The sequence below is a fragment of the Triturus cristatus genome, chromosome 5_2 (assembly GCF_964204655.1).
Source record: "Triturus cristatus chromosome 5_2, aTriCri1.1, whole genome shotgun sequence".
Taxonomy (NCBI): domain Eukaryota; kingdom Metazoa; phylum Chordata; class Amphibia; order Caudata; family Salamandridae; genus Triturus; species Triturus cristatus.
Window position 1 is genome coordinate 393,390,465 of NC_140588.1, and position 21,930 is coordinate 393,412,394.

The window sequence follows — 21,930 nt, forward strand, 5'->3', positions numbered from 1 at the left end:
GCCAGGCGCTGCTCAATCATGCCACGAGCTTCACTCCATTTCATGCCCGGGGAACCCAACCACTCAAGCTGTGTAGTGGCAAAGTTCTGCGACCAGTTCCTGTGGGCTGCCCAGCGTTCCATCCTCGAGATGTAGGAATGGCCTACCAACCATACCCGGGAACCTGCCAATAAAGCGATGAAACGGCCTTTAATTAAGCTTATCTTTATTGCACACACAAAACGATGCGTTCATGACAATATACAGAGCAAAAAACTTGGAGCGGGAACAACGCTCCGGGTTGTGCCACAGCCTTACGGACGGACATACTTCTTGAAACAGTCCGATACCCAGCGGCCTACCCCTTTTACTCCCTCAGGGCCCAAGCCGGCCTTGGCCGCGGTGGTAGCAGCACCAATCCTAAAGGAGTGCGAGGAAAACCTGCGACCGCTCCCCGCTAGCCCGGCTCTCGCCAGTGAGGCTCCCAGTAGACGCTCAAACTGAAATTTGGTGAGGGGGGCCCCGTCTGCGTGAATCAGAAAGGGACCAGGGAATTCTGGACGCAAAGCAAGGTATTCCCTAACCCAGTGAACTGGGCAATACCTGTCATCCCCCAGAGTCTGTAACACCACTGTCTTCCCCTTCCCCATTTGGTCTGTTTTAGATTTGCGGATACGTAGCTCTAGCACTGTGTCGAGGGACACATCCGCAATCCCCAGGGCGCAATTGGACAGGTCTTCCTTGGATTTGGCCACCAGCTCGCTGATCCTAAAAGCGCCAAAAAATGCCAGGCAGAAAGCTGTGGAAAACAAGCTGGCCTCAAACGGTGAAAAAGTTACCAGGGGCAAAACATCTAAGAGGAGTTGGAGGTCTCTGTACTCAATGGGTGCCCTAGTGTCCGGTTGCCTGACCTCCTCCCTGGCCCAGCCCTTCAGGGCCGCCCTGATCTTGGATGATCCTGCGGGGTCGCCTCTACCATCCAGCTTTGCTTCGTGGCGCACCGCCGCCAGGTGACCGCTGACCCAAGAGTGTGATCTGCCAGTCTCCCTGGCCCACACCACAAAGGCCTCCACCTGATCTTCCGCCCCTAATGCGGATGCCCCCAGCGCCTCTCTCACAGCTCTGAAAGTTGCTAGCTGCGAGTGGTATTTTCGCCGTGTCGCCGGCGCCAGGGACCTCTCTCCCATCTTCCTCAGTCTTTCTCCCACTGAAGCAAGCGCCAAAGGTGGTCCGGGAATGGTGTCATCTCCGCCCTCGCCCGCGGCCAGGCCTCCCGGAACCGGAGCCACTGAAAGCGAGAAAGAGCGTCAGCTGCCACATTCCGCACCCCCGCGATGTGCCGTGCCCTACACTCGACATTGCTGCGCAGGCCCTCCCTGACTAATTCCCTCAGTAAGCTAAGGACCAGCGGGCAAGAGGCAGTCAGGCCGTTGATGGCGTGGACAACCGCCATGTTGTCCGACCAGAAGACAACCTTCCGATTGCTCAGGGTCGCCCGCCAGAGGTGTAGTGCTACCACAATTGGGAAGAGCTCCAACACTGCCACATTCTGCGTCACCTTCTTCTTACGCCAAGCATTGGGCCATCGCATCGCGCACCATTCGTCCCCCAGAATCACACCAAAACCTTCCCTGCCAGACGCATCCGAAAACAAGCAGAGCTCCTGGCTGGCTATCCAAGGGGCCCTCCAAATCACCGTCCCGTTAAAGTCCCTCAGAAATTCAGCCCACATGGCAAGATCAGCCTTCAAACCTGCGGTCAATCTTACAAAGTGGTGCTTCCGGGTCACCCCAGCCGTTGCCCCTGCCAGTCTCCTTGAAAACACTCTGCCAGCCGGAATCACTCTCGCTGCAAAATTCAACTTGCCAATCAAGCTCTGGACAGCCCCCAGGGTCGCTTTGTCCTTGCCCAGCAGCGCCTGGATGTCCTGTAACAGGCCCAGTACCTTCTCAGCGGGGAGCCTAGATTCGCCCTTTACCGTGTCCAGCTCTACTCCGAGGAAGGTGAGTACCTGCGCAGGGCCCTCGGTCTTACCTGGGGCAAGGGGAACACCCAGGAATTCTGCCAGCTCCTCAAACCGCCTCAGCCCCACTGCACACTCATTCGTCCCACTCGTGCCAAAAAATAGGAAGTCATCCAGGTAGTGGGTAACCTGCGTGATCCCGTGTAGTTCCCCCAAGGCCCACTGCAGGAACGAGCTGAAGGCTTCGAAGTAGGAGCAGGATACGGCACAGCCCATTGGCATGCAGCGATCATAAAAGAACTGCCCTGCCCACTTGAAGCCTAGCAGATGTTGACTAGCTGGATGAACCGGCAGCAAGCGGAACGCGGATTCTATGTCCGCCTTCGCCAGCCACGCCCCCTGTCCCACTCTCCTGACCATGTCAATGGCCATGTCCAGGGAACAGTACACTACAGAGCACAGACCCTCGTCCAGCCAGTGGTTCACCGAATTTCCTTCAGGATAGGACAAGTGGTGGATCAAACGGTATGCGCCAGGTTGCTTTTTTGGCACCACCCCAAGGGGGGACACTAGAAAGTTGTCCAGGGGCGGGCTGCTGAAAGGACCCGCTATCCTACCCGCCGACAACTCCTTCCCCACCTTTTGGTCCACCACCCCGGGCAGATCCCTAGCTGATTTAAGGTTCTTAGCGTCCCTGGACTCCATCGGCCCATTGTAGGGAATCCTGAAACCATCGATAAACCCCCCCGCCAGGAGCGGTCTGTCCCTGAGCAATGGATACCTCCTAATGAGCGGGAGGATATGTCCCAGGATGATGGGTGAAGGACCTTTGACAGGGGCCATGGCGTTCTGTGGCGAGCATTGGAAAGCGGGGTGCATGCCTGGTGTGGTAGGACGGGGAGCTGGCGGTGAGGGGGTGGGCCCGGGTGAGGTCTCAGATACGGGCGTCATTCCTGGGTGCTGCTGTGGGCTGAGGGGCGCTCTGGCTGGCGGAGCAGGAGGAAGCGGGGTGCTGCGCGCCGCACTTGCTGCAGTTGTGTGCAAACTTACATGACCTACCCCAGGTGCAAATGCCCCCATTGTAAAGGCGGCACGTCCCAGAATTGAATCTCCTGCCCTGCCGCTGGCCCCGCCCCCTGCCACCACGAAAAGGCTGCCTAAAGGAGCGCTTGGGGGAGTTGTCCTTCCTTTTGTCAACTGCCTCACCCTGCCCTTTGTATCCCTGGTCCTTCTTCTCCCTGGTGGGGCGGCACATGTGTTCTACCCAAAGCTGAATTTCTTTTTGATCCCACCCCAAATCTGGGCATATGGCCATTCTTTTCCTGAAATCTTGGTCATAGTAGAACCACCCTAACCCCCCCGAGAGCCTCGCCTCTTCTTGTATGGTGCTAGCGTACTGCATTAGGGCCTCACTCTGCTCGGGGAATTTCTGTACTATGACCGCTGCCAATATATTGAATGCAGATGTCCAGTTTTCGATGGTCTTGTCCGGCCACCGCTGGTACCTGACCCTCTCCTCCTCCTTGCGGCCCATCTTCCTCGTGTCCGCCCCAGCTGACCCATGCATCAGTAATGTTAGGATGTCCACATATTCCCTCCTCCAGATCCCTTCCTTCGCGGCCTGCGGCACCAACCACGCCAGGGAGCAGCGGCCTGATGCCAGCGGTGCCTGTGTAACTAGGGGCTTCGGGACCTGGGTTACACCCTCCCCTCCGGACGCCGCCACAGCTGTGGGTGCAACAGGCGCAGGCTCCGCGGCAGCGGGGGTGGGAGGTATGGTAACCGCCTGCGCAGGCGGGGGGGGCGGTGCCGCAGCGCCGACCGGGGGGGTGCTTGCCGCCATGTTTGTGGAAGGGCCGGCCTCCCCTTGTGTTAACGACCCCAACACTCCCCCCCGCTCACCAATGCTCCGTTCAGCGGCTGCGCCCTGGCCAGCCCAAACTTGTAGTACGGGCGCCTGGGCAGGTGGGGGGGCCGGTGCTGGTGGTGCGGCCAGCGCATCGAGGCGGTTCTGAAAGACAGCCATGAGGCCAAGCATCTGGTCCATGGCTTTGCCCATCTGGGCCAAGTCAGTTAGTCCTGTGGCCGAATCGTGTAGCGGTGTTGGTGCGACCACAGGGGGGCCGGAGCGCGGTGCGGTCGCCTGCCGTTTCCTGGCCGGCTGGGCCTCCGGCATGTCTTTTGATGTGGGCTTGCGTACCCGGGTGGACCTCCAGGGCTCCGACCCGGACGGGCCTGGGGCGCCCTCGGGGGGGGTCACGACAACGCCCGAATCCTCCGCCCTGCGACCCTCCAAAAAACCTTGGGCCCAAGCCGTGCCCTTTTCCCGGGCGAAAGCCATAAAGTCCGCCCAGACCCCTTCCTGAGGTGCGCTCGACTGAGTCTCCTCGACCGACGTGTCCTGGGAGAACAGTGGACCCGGTGTCCCGATGTTCTCCATGGCGATGCTCCGACAGTACAGCTACGTGCGTCCTATTAGCGCCTTTGCCTCGGTCCTAGCCCTACACGCGCGGGCGTTCCCTCACCGACCTGTAATTGGCAAAGGAACGGCGGTTAGTACAAATGGTAAGCATCCAGCGTAAACACAGCATACGGCCGCCACCAGCCTCGGACGGTGGAGGAGTAATGAACCTGAACCCCTTTCCCATGCACCCATGCGCCGGTTAAACCTGGCGGGAGCATGCGCCACCCGCCGCCCTGTGGCCCACCTCTAGGAGACAAATCTGGCAGAGGAGGGTGGACCCGGGCCTGGCGCCTTGGCCTAACACCCAAGAAACAAAAGGGGGGGGGGGAGGGGGTAAGGGGGGGTCAAGGCAGATATATTACTACCAATGCCTGCAATATTTCCTGAATCACGCTACCCTTAATCAGTGATTTCATATTTGGTAAATGCTGAGGAGCGACAAAACAGAGCAATTATCCCCACCGAAAACAGGGTACTAGATAATGTGCAGGCAGCCACCATGAAACTTGGTCCGCAAACGGCCCTCAACAATCAGAGCGAGCGCGCAACCGATTTGCCCAGAAACGCAGGATCCTAAGCGTCATTGCCGCGACTCGAACCTGGTTCGCCAAGGCCGCGCCGAGCGCCCCAGCCGTTAGGCCCCACCGCCCTCACCCGACATGAAGCCCCGCCAGCTGGATACCCGGGCGAGAGGGAGAACATGGAACACGTTAGCCCACCCGTCGCGAAGTTCACCAAGGAGGCGGCGGGTGGCATCCGGGAGAGGGAGGCGGATCTCCAGGAAGGGGCGGAGGCTCCCGGCCGAAGCTCCTTTCCTCCGCTCCTTCCCGCCAAGGGCAAGCACTCTCGAAGGTGCACCGGGTACTCGCGCCTGATCCCGTCCCTCCCACCCAAAGATGTGTCCCCTTCCCCCGCTGTACCGCCCCCAGGAGCTCTTTTTTGGGCGAACTCCCTGCGCTTCGTCACCCAAGTGGAACCATTAATCAAAAACCAGAGCAACCAGGTACGGGGGGGGGGGCGAGGGCGTGGCAGGGGGGGGGGGGGAACCGACGCCTGGACAGCACCGAGCAGCGCGCAACCCTGGAACGGTATTCGTCAGGGCCACCAGAATTAAAGTAGCACAATGCCAGGGGGGGGTGGGGGTGCTGGCCCCGCGTGCTCAATGATCAATTCCCCCAGCGCGCAAAGCGACAACCTGCGATTCCCGCCGAAATTTCCCCCACGATACAGCGATGCGGGTGGGGGGGGGGGGGGGGGGGGGGTGGGAGTGCGGGGAGCGACGCACAAACAATGCCGACTCCCGCACCCTGGTCCCCCGCTCTGAGATCGGCAGCACTGTGCACGAGGCAGCGAAACCAGGGAATCGAACCCGTGGCCACAGGCATGCACCGCCTGCGCTCTACCATTGGGCTACAGCCCCCAGGACACACCCGACGGTGCCGGAGGCTCTTGTCTGGCCCCGGCGCGCAAACTCGCCATCTCCCGCACGACCCGGCCCCCCCACGACCCTACCCTCGCTCTGCCCCCACAATCCGCCCTCACACCCAAGCCATCCCCCAATCGCCCGCAGGGACACGGGCCACTGCTTGCGCCCCCCACACCCATGGCCATCCGGGCCACAGGGCCCCGTCCGCCTGGTCATGCCCAGGGACAGGGCCGGGGTGGGGGAGGTTAGCAAGACTCACCGGCGTAAAGAGATTCACGGAAGGCACGACGACGACAGGAGGAGGTGGGGGGGAGCCGATCCCGGTACCGACGAAAAGAACGCGTGTCCAGGCTCGAGAACGCGTGTCCAGGCAGGGTGCAGCGCGCAGGAGACAGAGGAGGAACTGGGCGAGAGAGCCCACTAAGTAGCGAGTAGGCCGCGCCCCCGCCGCCCCCTGGCCCGCCTCCAGCTCCCCGCGATAGGGGGGTTTTTTCCCGAGTGGGCGTAGGCCTCGTGCGCGAGGCAGCACGGGGGGAAGGCTCCGACGGGCGGCCACTAGAGTGCTGCCCTGCTGATGTCCCATTGCTTGGGACGCGGGCAGCGGCATTTCCTCTACAGTCGCTCTGGTAGACATTTGCGCTCTTTTCCTCCCGACATATTTTCAGAATCTTCCATTTGCATATCCAACAAATCATCTCTTTCCTGTTCAGCACCCTATTTTCACTCTTTCCGGCATGTACTTGTGTCTCCTTCCCTTCACCATCCCTCATTTACATGCAACGCACCCACTGCACTGCATTTTCTTTCACTATCGCCCTGTCAATATTTCGACAGCTGTGTACCTTCTTTACAAACTTAAGCATAGAATCACAATTACGATTGGCACATGTGACCATTTCTCTGTGCGATCTGTAGAGGCCAAAGATTGGATGAGTATGTGTTCTGAACACAATTATTTATGACCCACTCACAGAGAAACCTGCACTGCCCTCAACCTTAACTTCAGAGCTTTCAATCATGGCCTGCTATAAACACCCACTCACAACCTGAACTCACACAGACACCTAGGCGTGACTCAGTTGATGGAATGCACTATGTAAGAGTACAAAACACAACGAAAGAAACACAACATCCTAGAAAAGGCAAACATTCTTATGAATGTAAGATTAAAACGTGTGAAATGTTAACTGGAACTACGTCGTTGGCAGTTTTTCACTGTTCAGATATAGATCAGTGTTCTTGCCTACAAAGTTAAGGACGTGAAAATAAGGCCAGCTAGGAACCAATTTCAATGTACATCTTTAATTACAGCCTGGTAATTGGAGAATTGGAGGACCTAGCCCACTTAAAGCCCCGTGTAACGATAAGACGAATTATTAAAAGAAAAGTTTATTCCATAACCGCAACACAAACACAGAGGGGAGGTGCATACGACCTCTTCCACCTCCCCAAGGCAACTGTTCTGACTCCAGCTTTTTACCTTACATTCTGGAATTAGAAGCTTTAAGTACTTAAAGTAACACAACACAACACATTTTCTTCCATTAACAATACTAAACAAAATCAAATTACAGTTACTAATAGACTATCCTGAAAGAAAAAAAACCCAATAAGAACAAAACTATATACAGTTAAGCACAATAAGCATATCAAATAAAACTACCATGATAGTTCAATGAAAACGAAATTAAGAAAAATAATGATAACAGGCACACAATTAAATCAGTCAACCACATCCACTTTTTCATAAATATATTTCGAAAACCATATGGGTTTCTTCCTTATTCTTTTTTTGGCATTCACTTCCAACTGCATATTCTCTTTGCAACTTCATACACAATGTCCCTTACAGCTTCGTCCACACTGACAGAAGCATACATGTTCCCTCCAAAATTATTATTGATCCCTCTTCCTCATTCACCACACCATTAACCACCGCAGCATACTCCACATCCTTACTAACAGCTACTAAATTGTCCTCCACGTCATTTCCCTATTCTACTTCTACAGCCTTCCTATCACTAACATCACAAACATACTGTTTCTGTTCCGTCTCTCCTTCAGCTAAGGAATCCAAACCAAACTCCACATCAAATTTATTATCCATCAGTATTCCACTGGCATATACCATGTTATCACCTTTCAACACAGCAATTCTTTTTAAATTCCAAACCTTACTATTGCTCAAATGTACAGCATTCCTCATTGCTTGAATTACATGTAGAGGTTCCAAAAATTGGTTCACCCTTCCTTACCTTCCATGATTTTCTTACTTTAACCAACATTCCTACTTCCACATCATGTTCTTTCTTAGAGCCAGTCCTAGAATCATAATTGTCCTTTTACCTCCTATAGGGATCCTCAATTGTTTTCCACAATTCAAACACCCCTACATGACTGCTCAATCAGAATTGCTTTTGGCTCTAATAGGTCTTCCTCTTGTGATCTCAAAAGGAGAACAACCGGTCATATAATTTACAGTGGTTCTACATCCATACAGTTCTCAGGATCTGTACCTTCAAGACCTCAATGTTAATTAAAGCCAACTGAACAGTTCCCTTGAGTACTCTATTAAAATCTCCTGATCATGTCATTGCCACTGTGGTCGTATAGGGATGTAGTACGGTGTTTAATAGCCACTGTATTGAAATAGGACTGAGTCTTATTAGAAACAAACTGTACTCCATTATCCATGATAACTTGTACAGGTAAGTAACCCATCACTTATACAAACTTTGAAATCTAATACTACATCAGTATGTGCTTTTTCCAATCACTTTAATAACTGGCCATCTGGAAAATACATCAATCATGGCAATAACGTATTTGGGAACCTTAATGTCAACAGGAATAGTTTCCTAAGGCTTCCTAGGAATTATGGCTTCACACATATTAGGTCTCAAAGTTTAAGCTCTAGTCGGCGTTAGCACAACACATACAATCCCTTACAATTCTTTACACACAAATATCCACACCAGGACCACCAATACCATTTTTAACTGCTTGCTTAGTCCTTACTATACCGTCATGGCCTTCGTGACACTGTCTGATAATAACTTGTCTCAAAGAAAGTGGAGGAATAACTCTGCCCACCCCCCAAAACCCTTCCTTTACTCAATGACAACTCATTCCTAACTTCCCAGAAGCTTTTCTAATTGAGTGCGCTTATCATAGGTCAATCAATCACTACATAGTGCGTGACTTCTTGTAAAATGCAGACTTTCATACTCTTCTATCCACACTTTCTTCGACGATAGGAATACCTTGATCATGAATCAGAGCTATTTTAAAATATTCCCATTCATCATTCATTATCTCTTTAATCTGCAATGGCATCCTTGAAAGATAATCCAAAGTTAAATGTTCTTTCCTGGCACATAAATTACTTTATACATAAAGTAATGCAACCTCATTGACATTTTAGCAATACGTGCAGAAGCATTAGACATTCCCTCCATTGTAAGTAATTTCACCAGAGGATTGTGATCGCTCCTTGGCAAATATGGTTTCTCCCACACAAAAGATCTAAAGTTTTCTAATGCCCACTTGCAAGCAAGGTTTTCCTTTTTTAATCACCGAATATTTTTCTTCTGAAGGTGATAATGCACTAGAATCAGACAATTATCACCTCCTTGCCATCCCCGTTTTACTGTGACAACACTGCACCCAAACCTATACAGCTCACATCGGTAGTAACAATGCTCAAGAAATTGAGATCAAAAACACTCAGCATGGAAGCATCCACTATCATTACCTTAAAATCTTCAAAATTCCTTTGACATTCACCACTCCGTACAATCTTGCAATTATTCTTTAGCAACTGATAGATGTTGAAGGTTTTCCTTGTAAAATTAACATACTTTGCATGAAATTCAGCCAGCCCTAAAAAAGGACCCAACTTCTTCCCTATTTATAGGTGCAGGAGCCATCTGAATAGATTCCACTAACATGAGTTTGGGGGAGGTTAACCCCTTCCCCACTTAAGACATGACCAAAATATGTTACAGATTCCACCACAAATTTGCATTTGGTATACTCAACTGTCAAACATTTTTTATTCAAAATGCTCAAGATTTTCTCTACAATATCATTATGTTCTTCTTTGTCCTTTCCATAAATCAATATATTGTCTTGAAAGCACTTTACATTAGACATTTGTCCACATATTTGGTACATTAAACACTGAAAAACTGCAGCAGGTTAAGCCAGACCAAGTGTCATTCTAATGAACGCTGTATATCTTTCGCTATTCTCATACAAAGGACATTTTATGATATGCTACTGATAGACCTATGGTAGAAAATCATTTGGCATTCTTCCCAAGAGCTAAGATTTCTGATATTTTGGGTCACGGAAACTTATCAAAGAAGATGTTGATGTTAAAATGGCGTAGGTCAATAGATGATCTAAATTTGTGGTTACTACGTCTTGCTACTACAACGGAGGAAATCCTCTCTGATTACTCCACTGCTTCTATGATGCCCACTTCCATCAATTTCTCCAGGTCTTTCTCAATTTCATTCCTGAGGAGAACTGCCACTGAATACATTAGGAAATTTGTTCAACATACGTTTTCCAACACATTCTGAATCATCAACAATCATGACAGATTCTGGGCGGTTCGGTTTTGAAGGTACATGTAAATTACCTTGGTCAAACAACCCTAAAACTGAGGGTACCGTTTTTGCCACTTACAATTTTCCTCTTGTTTTTCGATTCTTAAATCTGAAGACAAGGGTGTAAAACTCTAACATATCTATTTTTCTCCAATGTACTCTTGTGGTTGTATAATTGGTATGTTTTATTTATGAGCCAACTTGTTTATGAATTTATCGTTTTAAACCTCTTCATTGATGATTGTGCATGGAGAACCCAAATCAGCGTACAGCTGTAAACTAACGCCACTCATGGACATAGTACAAACAGGTTGTGTCCTTAACAGTTCATCATTAATGTTCAACATGTGCCTGGACCATCATTTACATTATTAATTTGTGTGGTCTCCTCCTCTCTCAAACTTACTTCATCCACACACTTGACCTTATTACCTTTCCTTTTCCTACAAACGTTTGAAAAATTAAAAATAACCCCACATGTGGAGAATTTTTGCCGTAATGCTGGAAGCAACTTGCTATAAGGTAAATGCGTATATCTATCTCAATGGAAACATCTTAATCCTTTTCTATTTTTCCCTGTGAACTTTGAACCGTTTGTTTAAAAACGGGCAATCTTTGAGTTTCCTTATCTTCTACCTTAGCTACCATTTGGTTATGTAAATCATTGGCATCTGTATTAATCGCTTAGGCACTTCTGCTTGATAATTGTTCTTTCCTACCTATAGCCAATATCTATTTTAATTCAGCATCCCCATTTACACACAATCTTTCTTGAATAGCTAGATCTCTGACATGCATAACTATTTGGTCTCTAATTAAATATTCTCGTAAACTTCCACAATTGAATCCAGAGATAATCTTTTACGTACAGATACAAATTTCATGCAAGGATTACCACCTGCTGGCAAAAACACTTGCAGAGGAGATAAAGTTATATTTTGTGTACACATGTTGACTAGTTCAGTGTCCCTTCTTCACCTAGAGGGACTAGTTCAATGAAACGGTTCCACAAGCTAACTCCCCACAAATACAGTACAGGAGTGAACTTCAATTAACATATGGTGCCAATCTTACTGTAAATTTTCCTGAAGAATTGGTTTGTAGAAATATCCTGTGCATGCAGATTAAAAAAACAAGTGCAGGATCCCGGGTAATAGCTCTTCCGGAGGAAAGCTGCCTCAGACTCCAACTGTGAGTGAAACAGTTGCCCCAATCCAATATGGCAGCACATAAAGTTAAACAAGGTGACCTTTCCGGTTGTGCCTTGCGAACAATCTTCCCGTCATCCTCAAGGAAGAAGCATGCATCACAGCAAGTGCAGAGAGACCTTCATGCAAGTATTTTAACTCAATGTTGCGCTGGTGCCAAACACATTCAAATGCCGCACAGATGTAGTAAGAAGGTGGTGAAGCTCAACATCGAACAGGTTATTTAACCGGCACACTCCCTACAGCTCCAATAGCCATGGTAAAAGAAAGATATATAATCCTGAGAACAGTATTCCACAATCCAGGGTACATATAATCCAACAGCTGGTTGAAAACGATACTGCTTGTAACAATTCCTAAAGCAGCACACAGCGGACAATACAAATTAAAAAAAATCATCAATCAATGCATACGTTCGTGTGGTGTTTTGGTCAATCTCGTCGCCACTCTGTAAAGACAAGACAAATTCTGCATATAAAATAAACGTTTAATCCATAACTAAAAAACCAATCCAGAGGAGCGGAACATACAAACACTTCCAACTCCCTCTCGCAACTGTCCTGATTCTAACTTATTACCTCACATTCAAGAATCAGAAGTAGAAGCTTAAGGTACCAAAAGTAACAGAACCCAACACGCTGGATACCATAGTAAGCTTTTTTTCTAGCATTCAGCCCACAATTGTTTGTGGTATAAGCAGTTGATGCTTAGGCTCTTGTAGCTGTAGCCTCTGTCTAGGTTACACACTGGGACTTATTAAAGCAAAAATCACATTAATGTAAACTAGCCTGAGGAAGACTTTGAGGCTTCTTATGGGAGCTTTCTTTCCAGCTATTGTTTTTTACAGCAGTCCTGTGCATGCTCTGCTGTGCATGCATGAGAGGCTGCATATGCTTTGCTGTGCTTGCGATGAGGCATGCGCATGGCTCAATACTGGATTTCTTGAGAAGAAATGAAAAAATGTTCTTAGGTCTGAAGTATAATGGCACCTGCCCCATTCATGGCAAACATATCATATTCAATGCATGTAGTAAAATACTTTGGGGCAGACTCTTACAGCCATTGACACCGTAGACGTTTTTGACAATTCAGTCACCTACTTCAGACATTGTCAATCATATCTTGGATCAGCTTACTTTTGGCGATATGCTAAAGTATATAAAAAAGTGACCATTATGTTTCGCAAAATATTTGCTTCAAGTAGATTAATCCTCAGCATGTTGGCTCTGGAAGGGTTATCAAGATATTAAACCATTTTTAAAGATATATTATAGCAGCCCTTTGTGACATGAGAGGCTATGTTGGGTTATTTCAGATTCACAGTACTGCTAGTAAGGGTATTTTCAGCCCTCTGTAGCAGGCACATTAACCTAACAAACTATATGGCTCCTGCAAACAAAATAAAGATCTCTGAAGCAAAAACTGATCACACCACCAGTGCCCCTAGAAAGGTTGTCGGCTGGAACAATGTCAGTCAATTGTAAGTCGTACCTGACTTGTGATGACTGTGCCCCAGCCCAAAAGGCTTATAAAAGCACTATACCATATTGAAATTTGGAAATTTTCTGATTGGACATTCCTTTGAACGGCTGGTAGGTTTAGGCAGTGACAAACTCTTATATATCAGAAATAGGAAAGGCCAGGAAAGTTGCTTGTTTAAGAACAACATGACTCGGGGCAGAGCCTGACCACCAGCCAAGATTGCCGCCTGAGGAGGGAGCTCCGCGCATCGTCAGGACGAGATTGCTGATTACGGAGCCTCCGACCTGCACTTTTGACCAAATGAACTCCTGAGACTGAGACTGCAGTTGTTGGGTGGCGTGAAGTTGCTTTTGGCTGCAGTTTTTGGGCCAGTTTGAGGCTTGCATGAAGGTCTGCTCTTTTCTTCCACATAGTGGTGGCCATTTTATATTCAATGTACGATTACTATGGAACTCTTTTCCTTGCCCCTCACCCTAAAAAGCAGGTATTGCTTCTCTAAAGAGGTTTTTCTTCATCTTCAGCTAAGTTTTGCAAATGTTTTTTTAAGGATAATTATATCCATGCCAAACATTTGTGTTACCGGTCTTTCGTCACTGTTTTAATGATGCCTGCATATGTTTTACGTCATGATGGGACTGCTCCTCCTGCATGTTGACCACATGAAGCACTCCTATTAACGTTCTCATCACCGGACCAGAGGCGAACTGTTTATTGTTGCAGTTTTTTGCATACTTAACACATTGCTTCAGTGTCTACATACAGCCTTGCTCCTCACATTAGCAGCAATGCAATTCCATAGGTAGAATGCAACATGTTAGCCAGGTCCTGAAATGTTGCATTTTTCAGGTTGAAAGGTCATAGCCACTGAAAATTACCTCCTCGCATATCCTCTCGAAGATTTCTTCTCCTATCCAGCTCCACAAACCTATGCACTTGGTATTTGGATTCCTTCTGGGGTTTGGGTAAAATATTAACTGAACTTTTTTATAATAGCTTCAGTTACTTCAGCTGTCCTTGTGCTGGTTTTTGAATGCGGTAATGCACATTTTATGGGCAGACCAAAGAAATATAAAATTTACTTCTCATCAAGCAGTTTCCTCATCTCAGAAGTCGCTGTTCTCTTTAAAAGAGGACATTCCTCCCACTACAAGCATTTTATATTTAACTGCTTTAAAGAGGCCCTCCTCATAGTTACCTCCTCTCAAACCCAGCCATGCTACGTCTACACATAAGCAGATGAAAGAGGAAGCGCCTTCTCCTGTCAAACCTTCCTCACGTATCTCACAAGAACCCATGCTGGACGAAATAAGAGTGCTGCATCCATTAGTTGAGGAAACCAACACCAGCATTGAAACTCTAGACGACAAATTGTCTCAAATGGGAGCAAGAATCTCAGCAATGGAACAAAGTATCAGTGATGTGCAGAATGAAGAAAGTAAAATGTAAATTCTGAAAAAGGAGGTGGCAATGTTAAAAATGAAATCGAGCGACTTTGATAATAGAAACAGGCGTAACAACCTTCACCTTTATGGTCCTCCAGTGGGACTGGAAGGCAATGACTTCATCTTGTTTTTAACTACCTTCTTGCCCCAGTTAGTGGGCTAACCATCTTCCACAGAATTGAATATTCAGAGGGCCCATAGAATAGGTCATCGTCCTAAACTACCTTCTTCCTCACTTAAACCCAGGGGAGCGATTATTTTTGAATTTACTGACTTGCTGAAAGTCCTCAATGCGGCAAAGTCCAAAAAGCAACTCCTTTGGCAGGGAGGACTCATTTTCATATCACAATACTTTTCAAAAGCCACGGCAGCCAGAAGGAAGGAATTCCTAGATCTTCTTACAAAACTTCGCTGATTAAGTGCTCGCTATGGACTGTTTCATCTCTGTCTCTTTAAAGTGACTTTTCGGAACAAAACATCTTCCTACACAGCACCTTTGGTTTTTAGCGACTTTCTTGGTCTTCACTCTACCAGTTCCATTGATACTTCTGGTCCTTTTACGAGATGAGCACATTTTTATTAATTCCCTCAAATGTCCATCATAGACTTTGGTATTTATCTATTTTGCATAAGTTCTCTTATGTTATTTTGCTGCAATTTATTTACTAACTAACCCCCTTCTTTTTTACAGGTTCTTTGTTGTCTATTGTGTTATTGCATTGTTTAATTGTGCTTGTTCGTCGATGCGTTTTGATCCCTTGCTGTGCCGGCTTCACTCTGTGCTGTAATTGACCCCACCCCAATGTTCATATTTATCAGGTATATTTCTGCAGTCATTAATGTTTGACATGCGCGGTTTCTTCTTTCCTGATCTACTTCCCTTTCTCCTTGTACTTCTATTTCTGCCAGTTCACCTTCTTCCTTAGTTTCTTAATTTGACCATGTTTGTAGAGCTTGTTATCATAGAAGACCATTTCTTTGTATATATTGTTGCTTGCTTTATAATTCAGAGTTATTTCTTGGAATAGAACACAGGGGATGAGAGGCAACACATAAGCTAACGTGATAAATTCAACATCAAAACAAACTCAAAAAAATATTTCCAGGTTTATTAATAGAGTCCAATATTGTTAGAGTGTTCTTTTTTATTTCTTCTTTTTCGATCTTGAAAGTATTACAAGCTGACGCAACCAATGCTTTTCGCCCCATACAAGGGCTTCTTCAGGGCATGAAAAGTCTTCTTCTGGTAGCATAATAGTTAGTAGGTAGCAAGAACCCTACCTAAGTCCCACATCCTTCGCTACCCACTGTTTGCATTCAAACCAATATTTCAGAAGGTCTGCAGCATTAAACAAGCCATGTGTATCTCGGTTCGTACATACAGATATTTAATTCAAGAGACAGCAATCCCAGCAGAATGAGTACTTTGTTCGGCAATGCCATCAAGCCCATCGCATTTTTGTCTACGCATGCCGAGTGCGTACACATAGACACGGCACTCGACATAGACACAACACTCAAACAATATTGGACTCGATTGATAATCCTGGAAATGTTTTTAACAGTGGATATGATGTTAAGTTTATATCGTTAGCTTATGTGTTGCCTCTCATCCCCTGTGTTCGATAATATATGATTCATGATCATTTGGCAGCTCGCTATTTGAGGTGGGCAACATTGTAGTTAAGTAACGTATCTGTGACTATATTGGGTGGTGCAGTGATTTAGCTTACCTAGGTGCCACAATTTCTTCAGTTATTTCTTGGAATTTCAAAGGGTTTATTACTCTGGTAAAAAGGTGAAGAATTTGGTCGCATTTAGCCAAGTATAATCCTGATCTTGTCCTTACCCAAGAAGAACAAGTTACTTACCTTCTGTAACGCTTTTTCTGGTGGATACGGGATCTGCCTGCGGATTCCTTACCTTTTGAATTACCCATGCGCCAGCATTCCATGGAAATTCTTTTCTTAGCTCTCCCACATCAACGTCACAATAGCACGGCTCAGCTTGCGACTCCATAGGACGTCACCGGAGCCGCGCTGTCATCAGTTCCACCCATTTTTTCAGTGCCCTCGAGGCAAACGGGTGGACCGACAACAGAATACACACAGTATACAAAAATACATACAGTTTATAGAAAAGCCTAAATAAAAGCATTTCCTAACAACAAACTGTATTGTCAAACAATAAAAACGTTTTTGGTATATGCAAGTAGACAACAGGGAGGTGGGTGGGTCAGTGAGGAGTCCACAGGCAGATACTGTATCCACCAGAAAAGGCATTACTGACGGTAAGTAACTTGCTCTTCTGATGGATACATCTGCCTGTAGATTCCTCACCTTTTGAATTGAATCCCTAAGCGGTTCCACTCCCGGAGGAGGGTGTCCACCTACCTATACCAAAATATCTTGCAGCACTGAATGTTAAAATGGCCATCCCTCCTAATCTCCGAATCGCAAAAGTGTGGAGGGAGGCCCAAGTTGCAGCCTTACAGATGTCTACCACAGGTACACCTCTAGACAAAGCAGAAGAAGAAGACTTAGCTGTGGTGGAATGAGCTCTAATACCTACAGGCGGCTCCTTCTCGGCCAAGGCGTAGCAGATCTTGATGCACAAGATGATCCACCTGGAGAGTGTACGTTTGTGGACCGCTTTGTCCTTCATCTTTCCAATATAGCCAATGAAGAACTGGTCATCCAGTCTTAATTTCCTGGTTCTGTCCAGGTAGAAGCTGACTGCCCTACTAGGGTCCAGGTGGTGAAGTCTCTCCTCCTCCTTGGAAGGGTGAGGGGAGGATAGAAGGTAGGTAAGGTAACTGACTGTCCAAGATGGAAAGGAGTAACCACCTTAAGCAGGAAAGCAGCCCTGGTCCTGAGAACCAACTTATCTGTGTGAAAAGGTAAAAAAGGAGGTTTAAAACTAAGAGCCTGAAACTCATTTACCCTCCTGGTGGAGGTAATATCAATCAGAAAAACTGTCTTGAAAGTAAGAAGCCTCAACGGGCAACTATGAAAAGGCTCAAAAGGAGACCCCATCAGAAATGTAAGTGCTAAATTCAAATCCCACTGAGGCATAATAAAGGGAGCGGAAGGGAACCTATTGGTGAGGCCCCTAATGAACCTCATGACAATGGGAGACTTGAATAAAGACGGCTGGTCCGGCAAACAAAGGAAGTCCGACAAGTAACCCTTAACCGTAGCCACAGCACAACCTTGCTGGGCCAAGGAAAGTGAAAAACCAAGTACATCAGATAAATGGGACTTCAAAGAAGCAATGGATCTCTCTCAACACTACTTCACAAACTTGGCCCATCTAAAGGAATAATAAAATTTGGTGGGATGACTCAGGTTGCCCCGTTCAATCTGCAGGCTCTGGAGGTGGGGATGTAGAACCTGCCCCTCGAGAGGAGGTCTGCCTGAGAGGGGGACGGAGCGGTGGGTGCGATGAGTGGTGAAAAAGGTCTGTGTACCACACCCTTCTTGACCAATCCTGGGCAATCAATATGACTTGGGCCCGGTCTTGGCGAATCTGGTATGAGGAGAAACATGTGAAGGAGCTGTGTGCCCCAATCCAATTGAAACTTGTCACCCAACGCTCCCCGCATCGGATACTGAAGACTGCAGAACGACAGGCAGTGCGCATTCTCGCGAGTGGCAAAAAGGTCCAACCGAGGAAACCCCCACATCCCGAAGATGTGATGGACCACCTCCGGATGAAGCCGCCACACGTGATCGGCCGAGTATTGCCGACTGAGACTGTCCGCACGCACATTTAGTACCCCGGCCAGCTGATTTGCAATCACACAAATCTGATGGCCCTGAGCCCAGGACCAGAGTCGCAGAGCTTCTCTGCAGAGACGGTACGACCATACCCCTCCCTGCTTGTTTATGTACCACATCGCGGTAGTGTTGTCTGTCAGGACTTGAATCGACTGACCCTGAAGGGAGGGAAGAAGGCCTTGAGAGCCAAACGTATTGCCTGCAATTCCAGAAGGTTGATGTGGAGCAACCTTTCCTCTGGAGACCAAAGACCCTTGATCTCCAGATCCCCCTGATGAGCACCCCACCCTAGAGTGGAGGCATCGGAGATCACTGTGGCCACCGGCGGAGGAGGTTTAAAAGGCTTCCCCTGAAACAGGTTGCCCGGCACACTCCACCAAGACAGCTCCACTGCAGTGTCTCTGGAGATCCTGACCATCTCCCTGAGATCTCCATAGTGCGGATACCAGTACCTGCGGAGGCACCACTGGAGTGCCCTCATGTGACAGCGTGCATGGTTGACCAAAAGCATGCAGGAAGCGAACAGACCGAGCATGCGTAGAACCTTCAGGACTGGAACAACCGCTCCATCGTGAAACAAAGGAATCATCTCCTGAATGTCGAGAATCCTCTGCGGAGGCGGGAAAGCTCAACATACAGTAATGTCCAGTACTGCGCTGAGAGGGCACTAGGTGAGATTTGGGTGCATTTATGTAAAAACCCAAGTCAAACAACAGCCGTGTTACCTGCAGGTGATGCAGCACCATCTCTGGTGACTTTGCTTTGAACAGCCAGTCATACAGATAGGGGAAAACAGGAATCCCCAACCTTCTGAGATGAGCTGCCACCATTGCCATCACCTTTGTGAAGACACAAGGTGCGGAAGTAAGGGACTTCCATTGGGCACGTGGCTGTGTTACCACTCTGCACACAGCCTCCTTGGGGTTCCTGGGTACCTACCTTGGGTGGTTGCTTGTGTTCCCGACTCCTCTGGGTCTTCTGGCCCAAGTCCAGTTCTCCTTTGCAAATCGCATTCCACTCTTAGTCTATGGTCTGGTCTCCCCCTGGAAACCACTGTATTTCGTGCTACTTAACTTATTGCATTGTATTTGTGTATATATTTCCGGGTAGGAGAGAATACCAATGTGTTAGTGAGTGTAGTGTATTAAATAAAATTATTTTTATATAAACACTGTGCGGTTATTTTTCGTGTAAGTTACACTACAGGATTAAACTGGTAAAACAAGCTGCTTAACAGTCCTTCAAGATAAGTCTGAAGGATGCTCTCCAAAGCTACCACTTTGAGAGCTTTCTTTGGTTATCAAAGACCACTAAAATCAACATAAGGGTTGCCTGGATAAGTGCAAGGTGCATCACTTAGATAAGTGTGCACCATATACTAAGCCAGCCTCCTAAATTTTTACTCTATTTTGCCATTGCTCATTCTCAATAATGCAGATTTACCCTAAAATAAAAAACAACAAAAAACAAGAATCATGACTCACTGTCCTGCACAGTTATGCAATATTTTCACATAGTTCATTTTTGTTTGTCATACCATATGTGAAAGGTAAGAGGGAAGTTCAACTAATGCCCATTAAATTCTGTGTCACTACCAGAGGTGAGGACAGTCCTTCCCCACTCACTACTACACGCACCAGTAATCTGAGAGAGAGATCTCAAAGGAGAGTTTACTTCATCCACACACCCTGCTACACCCACCTGTCATCTGAGAGAGAGGCCAGAAAGGACCGCCCAGTCCCACAACACACCCTACTAGTATACCCGTTATGTAAGAAAGGGGTCTAAACAGAGAGGCCAGTTCCAGCACACGCCATACTATGCATAGTTGTTATTTGAGAGAAATGTTTGAAAGCAGAGGGTTGTCCCTTCTCATACTCCAGTATGCACACCCATTATCCAACAAAAGGTTTTTAGTGGAGAGGCAAGTGCTTCCCGTATACTACTATTTCCCCACAATTTTGTTGCGATCCTGCGAGAGTTGAGCAGAAGCTTCAGGAAGTGAGACTTGCAGCACAAGACTCGTGTGATACCACGAGCCTCCTGCGAGACCTGCATGGAAAATTACTGGTCCTGCCATGAGGTGTGTTACAATCCTGCGAGAGTCTCGCAAACTCGTATAAGTTTAAGAAGGTTAAAAAATAAATAAGGGCCAAGGCTCAACCAATAGTTACCATTCTTATTACATGGTTGTAGAAATGCTGTGATGTGATTGGGTAGAGAACCAGAGATGGCTCAGTTTGTCCTTGGTGCTTTGGAGAAGAAGGAAGTCTGTTTGAATTGTGCTCAGCAGAAGTGAATTTATGTGGAGCTGAAAGAGACTGGTGTATTAAAGAAAGAACTTCAAGTTCAGATATTTAGTAATTTGTTTTATAAACTTTGTTGGTAAGTGTCAGTAAGTGTTGTAATGTTGGTAAACCTATTCTACACCATGTTTACAAAGTGAAAGGCTGTTTGGGGAGGTGAAGATGTATTAATATAGCCTTTTAGAGGTGCGCATTATAATGCAGCGAAATGTGAGCAAGGTGTGTTGAAAAATGTAGTGTTCCAACTGTATGTACCTGTAAGTAAAGGAAGAAGTGTTTCTCAAACTATAAAATAAAGATTGTGGAATGTGTTAATACAAACCCTAGCTTTTTTATGAACCTAACAGTACATATACTTTAGCCATATGAGGTGTTTTAGTGGTGATATTGCTATTTCTAGTGTGAAACACTATGGCCAGTGTTAGCAAAGGAATTTTTTCAGGACAAAGAAAGGACACGTTTCTGGTGTACTAGATATACATATGTGATTGTGAGTGAAACATGTAGTACAGCTTAGACAGTACAGTGATGTATCAATATTATCAATTATTGATCAGTATGTAACTTTTCTGTTTGGTTATTTTGTCTTTGTTTTTTTTTTAGGAGGAAAATGGAAACTTCTCTGGGGAAATAATTATCTGCTGACCTAAGCAGCAAAAGAAAGAAGCCTTTAATACAAACAGGAATATTGTGCTGTGCAGCAATAACTATCTCTTCAGGCACAGTGGATTCAGGTTGGAAGGATGAGGAAGCACCTGAAAAACAAGAAAACTACCTTCGGTAACGATTTCTTATCCAGGCTGGTTCCGAAAACGTTTGCATGAGCAGTACCCCTGCGCGCTGTGCGGTGGCTCCGCGTGACGTCGGCGGCAGTTATCACGTCGCGGTCACCTATAGAGGCGCCACCCAGGGGAACTGACTTGTGTGTGTCACAAGTAGGGCCCTGAAAAGGCAGCAACCCTAGTCCTATCAAATGAGTCCGCAGAGCAGGGAGGCATGGGTGGGTCTGAAAAGAATCTGCAGCTAGGTATTGTCTCTACCAAATAATGTGTTACCGAAAGTAAGTAACTTGTTCGTCTGATAGAGACTTCTAGCTGCAGATTCCTTACCTTTGAACAGATAGCCAATCCATACCATCCTGGTTCTCTAAAAAAAACCTTCAGGACCGAACTGGCGAAATGCCCGTCCCCGAGGCCAGAGTGTCCAGGCAGCAATGCTTGGTAAACGTGTGCAGAGATGCCAGCGTTGCTGCCTGGCAGATATCC

The 21,930-nt window shown here is 47.2% G+C and overlaps 1 protein-coding gene across 6 annotated transcripts in view; it reads right to left on the reverse strand.

Moving 5' to 3' along the window:
- The window catches only part of MAK (male germ cell associated kinase), a 553,788-nt gene that overhangs the window by 493,447 nt on the left and 38,411 nt on the right, over positions 1–21,930 (reverse strand). The window lies entirely within an intron of this gene.